The following is a 7,148-nucleotide window of genomic DNA, read 5'->3' on the forward strand; positions in this document are numbered from 1 at the left end:
TAAATCCTTCAGATTAATTCGTCGTCTCGGATCGGTTGTTCGATTGGGTTCGACTCGAAGGATTCAGTTAAGATTAACCTGTAATATTAATTATACCTTAATATTACTGACCGGAAGCGGCCTCCACCTAGGCATTCTGATCACTTGACCTTACTGAAGAATTAGCTCTGTAATAATTCTGAACCCTCTATCAGAATAATTACACTTGTTTGGAAGGACACCATTCCTTTCAAAATCAAATGGAAGTCCAATGCTTTGAAAAAAGCTAATTGATTCAAGTGAAAGTCAAACAAAGCTTTTTGAATCAAATGATTGTCAAATGCATTCAACGACACTAATTGAATATTATAAAAGTCAAACACATTCAAACAAAGCTTTTTGAATCAAATGAAATTCAAATGCATCCAACAAAGCTAATTGAATCAAATGAAAGTCAATGAGATTGTAACAAAACTAATTAAATTAAATGGAAGTCAAACACATTCAAACAAAGCTTATTGTATCAAATGAAAGTCAAACACATTCTGTTTCGTGGTTTTTGGAGTCCCTCGGGAGAGTTACAATTCTAGGAAAACGCGCCGACTGTCTTTACCTGCAAAAGAATGGAGACTCCAGTTGGGTGGAGTTCAGCCTCCGACGATCAATTTAGTACGTCTCCGAATGTATAAAAGTGCGGAAAGTAAATGGGTTTTCTCTTTGATTCAGAGAGATTCTGCAATTAATATTGCTCGATTTTTGGTGTTTGTATTTATGAGCGTTTTCTGAATGCCCAATAAATGAGGAGTTTCCTCTATTTATAGCAGATGAAGATTTGCTCCCCTATTAGGGTTCCATGCCACGTGTCAGCATCCGATTGGATCCCATTGGGCCTTTCTGGGGGCTGACACGTGTCAGCTTACTATTGGTCCACGTGGCATAGGGTTTTTTACCCCAAACATTTGCCCCTCACAGGTGTGACGTGGCTTTCCACGTAGCACTTGTTACACGTGTCACATTCTGGGAAGGTGACGGTTCGTCTCCTTCCCTCCATATTTTTTTTTATTTTATTTTTTTGAATTCGAAATTCGAATTTGAATAGGAGGAGGTGAAGATTCGCCTTCTGCCCCCTCCTATAAATGGGATACTTCCCCTCTCATTCCATACTTTACAAATTTTTCGCAAAAAAAATCCTTGAGAGAAAAAAGAGCTCTGACACCGGCTGCTCTTTCGTTCACCCAGCTACTTTAATTCAGACACGTCCGGATACCGGTTGAGTGCTTCTTTGATCAATTCACCAAGGTACCGTCTGCCTTAGTTAACTTTCTCTTCTTGATTTTAGCAGAACCACAGCCGGTCTTATACTGTCTAGGACACCTTTAAGCAATTTCTTTCATAAATTGCATCCAATAGACCCATAGCCAGTCTTATACCGCCTGGGGCATCTCTAAGAAATCTTCTTCAAAAATTACATTTAATAGACCCACAGCCGGGCATATGTCGTCTAGGGCACTTTTGAGCAATTTTCTTTATAACTGCTTTCAATAGACCCACAGCCGATCCTTTACCGTTTAGGGTATCTTTAAGCAAATTTCTTCATAAATTGCGTACAATAGAGCCACAGCCGATCTTATACCGTCTGGGGCATCTCTAAGCAATCTTCTTCAAAAATTACATTTAATAGCCCCACAGCCGGGCTTATGCCGTCTGTGGCACTTTTGAGCAATTTTCTTTAGAAATTGCATTCAATAGACCCACAGCCGATCTTATACCGTCTGGGGTATCTTTGAGCAATCATTAAAAACAGCATTCTCAGCCGGTCTTATACCATCTAGGGTATCTTTGAGCAATCTTCAAAAACTGCATTCTATAGAACCTCAACCGGTCTTATACCGTCTGGGGTATCTTTGAGTGATTTTCTTTGAAAACGTCTGACTGTTTGTTTTGTATTTCAGCTTTCAAAACATACACAACCGGACTCTTCCGCCTGTGGCATCTTCAAGCCACATTTTGGGAAAACGGTTTAGTCTTCTACAAACTTCAGTTGCACTCCGAAGAGGTACCGTTTGGGGTATCTGCAAGCAACAACTCAGAGATCCGTCTACTAGCAAGCTTTTTTACTACTTCAAGGTATTGTCTCTGCCCTTCGCAACTTTTTGAGTTTTTCCCGACTGTATAGGTTGTTAGAGTAATGGACTCACCCAACACACACACGGCACGGCCTAGGGCAGTTGTTAACCGTTCACCGAATACGGCTGAGTCTAGGACTGGGGATGCCGTCTTGGGGTGTTTGGACCACCCTTACTCTTCTACGAATCCGACCGTCTCTGTCCATGTGCAAAACAGAATGGCTCGGACAAGGAAAACGGCTATTGACCCCGAATACCAGTCCGATGATTCAGCCGGAACTCCGGTTGATGGTGCTCCTTTTGACCAACCGGGCGTACCTAGCACGCCCGGAGATAAGATTCTTAAGGAGTCTGGAAGCTCAGACGGTGAAAAAACCGTACAACAATTCGACTCCACAAAGTCGACAATGGAGCCGGATGCCCCTCAAAAGGATGAGGAGGCATATAACTGGCCTTCAGCAAATAACCCAATAGAGGCGCACATGAGCGCCCGGTACGTTGTGACTTTATATGCGACCCCCCCCCCCCAGCATTTTTGGAGAAACGTCCGGTACGGGCTGGATGGGAGGTCGTTGTTCCACCTGTAGATGCATCCGTCGTCTGGGATGACGACTTGGATCACGCCAATAATTACTTCGGCTTCTATGAGGCAGCATTCAAAGCCGGCCTTCGGTTCCCCCTCCACAACACAATCAAAGTCATTCTAAGGGGTTACGACCTTGGCGTCTAACAGCTCACACCCAACTCTTGGGTGAACATTTTAGGGTACATAGCCGCCTGTGAGATGCAGGACGTGACGCCTAGCTGGGAGGCGTTTGCGCACATGCACTATCTTAGTTGTGCCCCAGACGGCTGGAATGTGTGGTACACATTGACCTCGTACTTGAAAGCGTTAGCTCTGCAAATGCGTAAGCCTCCAACGGCTCTCACCCTCGAGACTCGATCCGAATGGTCCCTACCCTGAAGGTTAGTCGGGGCTAGACCAAAAAACATAGAAGTATTAGAATTAAGGTATTCTCTTCTTGGTGATCCCTTAAAATTCACAACTAAAGTGTCCCTTCCCAATCTCAAATGATGGGTATTTATAGGGAAGGGAGCCTTGAATTCTAATCTCCCATCAATGTGGGAGAATTGGTAAAAATACACTTTATTCAATTTATTTTAATTCAAAATCGAATTGAAAATGCAAGCGAATCAACAAACGCCAAGTGTCAAGAGGTGAGCAAGAGGGTTAGGTGAGGAGCACAAAGGGGAACCAAACTCCCCTTGCTCCCCAAGCAACCTACCAAAACCGGTCCCCTCTTGAGCATGAACTAGCCACGCATGAGCTATCTGGCAGCTTGCCTTAGCTGCCAAGCCTGCCTCGCTGGCGCCTAACACCATGGCTGGGCTTGCCAGCCAGCCCGCATATGCATATGCTCAGCAAGCAGGCCACGCACGCTAGGCGGGCTTCTGCTGCTACTACGTTGCGTATGCTGGGCGCTGCTAGCTCGGTAGCGAGTACGAGCAACCCAGCACGCATGCCACGCTTGCTAGCGGCTGCTGCTGGGTGCATCCCTCGCTAACGATGCCCAGCATGCTACGCTAGCATCAAGTGCGTTGCTTACGAGGGGTGATGCTCGCCCTTGCGTGCCAGCAGCTTGATGCCTTTGACAAGGCTTTGATGCCTTCGCCAAGGCCTTGACTACCCCAGCCATGCGATTTGGAGCTAGTGTGCGTGCGATTCGGCACACCAACCCCGCGAGCATGCTCGGCCAGCGAGCCTAGTATGCACTTGCATGCTTGGCTTACGGCATAGCCATGCAATGCGGTTGGTGACCTATGCTAGCCTAGCACTTGCATGGCTAAGCCAATGCAAGGCTACGACTCAACTAGAACTTGTCATTTGCTTGATTTCTCGTCTCATCGAATCCTAAATTCGACTTGACTTACAACGCTCGGTTTCGACGCTCTAAGCTCGATATCTGATGTCTTTGTTCGTAATACTCTAATGACTCATCTAATCCTATGATTTGATTCGTCGCCTCGGATCGGTTACTCGATTGGGGAGTCACCTGAAGGGTTCAGTCAAGATTAAACTGTAATATTAATTGTACATTAATATTACTAATCGGAAGCGGCCTCAACCTAGACATTCGGATCACTTGACCTCACTAAATAATTAGCTTTCTAATAATTTTGAACCCTTTATCGGAATAATACACTTGTTGGAAGGACAACATTCCTTTTACCTTATTACGTCTAGAAGTGTTTCTCAATTTTCGAGTTCGACTGTCAATAAGCAGATGATTTCTAAAATCAATCTAAGCACGGCCACGCATTTTCACAGTCTCGCTCTTCGAGAGGCCTTGTTAACAACAAAGACATGTTCCCTACTGTTAATAGGGGGACATTTCCAGTCTTGCATTGTTAGCTTCCCTACTAAAAGGCCCTAGCCGACAAATGTTGCCTTTATAATCCTATTTTATGGCAGACGTTTGACAACATCAAAGCGGACTAGTACTCAAACAAGAGAACTAACAACACTCATAATCAAGGAAAAAGGTTTCGATAGCCATAATGAGCGATATACTTATGACGATTGTCAAATATCTTAAAGTATTCTCATAGGTCGAATCGGTATAGTTTCAAACTGATACCTGTGCAAATGATTTATGACAATTTTGTCCTTGCAGCACAAGAAACGGTGCTATAAATCATACTACACACTAATCTCACTCGGTCATTAGTCGTCCAACTTTCAAATGACCTCGATTAGGGATAATTTCGATATGATATTCAACGTTCACTTAATAGGTGTTTCTTTATCCAAGACACGGTCTTGATACCCTATTTGAATGTTCAAATTGAATGGACTCATTATTTAATTCTAAACCATAATTAAATAGAAATGGAATAATAATTTACAGAAAAATCAAATTACTCCATAAATGAATGGTTTAGCATGGTATTTTACATTAAGATCTCCACAACTTAATTAAAACACACAAATAGGGTAATCAAACCCAATCTCCAATGTGCCTGATTCTCATTGCCTTAACGTGATTGTTGTGTTTCACTTGAGGCAAAGGTTTAGTGAGTGAATCGGCTACATTGTCGTCCGTTTCAATCTTGCAAATTATGATTTCACCCTCGGACTTTCATTGCCTCATGACATGTTTGACTTTCTTATGTTCCCTTGGCTCCCTGGCCTGAGAAATAGCCCAACTATTATCACAGTGGAGGGCTATTTTTCCCTTGATTGAGGGGTCAACACCAAATTCACCAATGAACTTACGAATCCGAACTACCTCCTTAGCTGCTTCCGAAGCTGTTGAGTATTCGGCTTCAGTTGTAGAGTTTGCAGTCGTGCTTTGCTTAGCAATCTTCCAACTAAATGCTCCTCCATTAAGATAGAACACGTATCCTGATTGTCATGACTTGAAGTCGTCTCTGTCAGTGTGGAAGCTTGCATCGGTATAACCTTGAACAACCAAATCCTTACTCCCACCATACACCAGAAATTTATACTTGTTCCTTTTCAGGTACTTTAGGATATTCTTGGTCGCAGTCCAATGCGCCTCTCCTAGGTCTAATTGGTATCGGCTTGTAGCACTCAAGGCATATGATACATCCGGTACAGTACATATCATGGCATACATGATCGATCCAATAAGCGAAGCATATGGAATCTAACTCATCCTCTCTCGCTCATCAGGTGTCTTCGGACACTGTTTCTTGCTGAGAGTTATGCCATGTGACATGGGTAGGTGGCTTCTCTTGGCTTCCTCCATATTGAATCGTGCTAGTACCTTATCAATATAAGTACTTTGGCTCAATCCAATTTAAATCTATCCCGATAGATCTTAATGCCCAATATGTATTGTGCCTCTCCCAAGTCCTTCATTGAGAAGCACTTTCCAAACCAAGCCTTTACAGACTCCAACATAGGAATGTTGTTTCCAATGAGCAATATGTCATCGACATATAAGACGAGGAGTGCGATGTCACTCCCACTGACCTTCTCGTAAACACAAGACTCATCTGGGTACTTGATAAAACCAAACTTACTACTGGCTTCATCGAATCGCAGATTCCAATTTCTACTTGCCTGTTGTAGTCCATAAATGGACTTCTTAAGCTTGTATACCTTCCAAGCATTGTTTGGATCTACAAAACCTTCCGGGTGTGTCATGAACATAGTTTCTTCCAAAATCCAATTAAGGAAGGGGGTTTTGATGTCCATTTGCCATATCTCATAATCATAATATGCGGCAATTGCTAGGATAATCCGGACGGACTTAAGCATGGAAACTTGCGAAAAGATTTCATCATAATCAACGCCATGAATTTTCCTATAACCTTTTGCACCAATCTAGCTTTGTATACGTATACATTTCCATCTTTTTTGGTTTTCAATTTAAAAATCCATTTGCAACCGATAGGTGTGTAACCTTTGGGCAAATCAACCAAGTCCCAGACTTGATTTTCAAAGATCGAGTCCATCTCGGATTTCATGGCTTCTTGCCATATTGCAGAGTCGAGGCTCGTCATAGCTTGTTTGTATGTCGTTGGCTCATCTCCATCAACAACTAGGATGCCTGATCCTCGGTTAAGACAACACCGAGGTATCTGTCTGGTTGAGATCTTGGCCTTTGCGACCTACGCAGGGTAATAGGTTGAGCATTTTCATTGTCATTTTGACTTTGAACATTGTCGGTTTGACTTTAACCAATTGCAACAGCTGCCTCTAAAGCACTTTGATTGTCATTTTTGTCAGGTTGACTTTGTTGCTCATCCTCTCGAACTTCATCAAGTTCGATTTTCCGCCCACTTGTCATTTTTGAAAGATACTCCTTTTATAAAAGGCACCCTCTCGAGCAACCAATATTTTGTTCTGAGACTGGTTGTAGAAGTAATACCCCTTTGTTTCTTTTGGATAGCCCACAAAGAAACACTTGTCAAATTTTGGTGCAAGCTTGTCAGATATGAGTCTTTTGACAAATGCTTCGCAACCCTAAATCTTAAGAAAAGACAACAGTGGAGGTTTTTCCGTCCATATTT

The sequence above is a fragment of the Chenopodium quinoa genome, unplaced genomic scaffold (assembly GCF_001683475.1).
Source record: "Chenopodium quinoa cultivar QQ74 unplaced genomic scaffold, ASM168347v1, whole genome shotgun sequence".
Classification (NCBI taxonomy): Eukaryota; Viridiplantae; Streptophyta; class Magnoliopsida; order Caryophyllales; family Amaranthaceae; genus Chenopodium; species Chenopodium quinoa.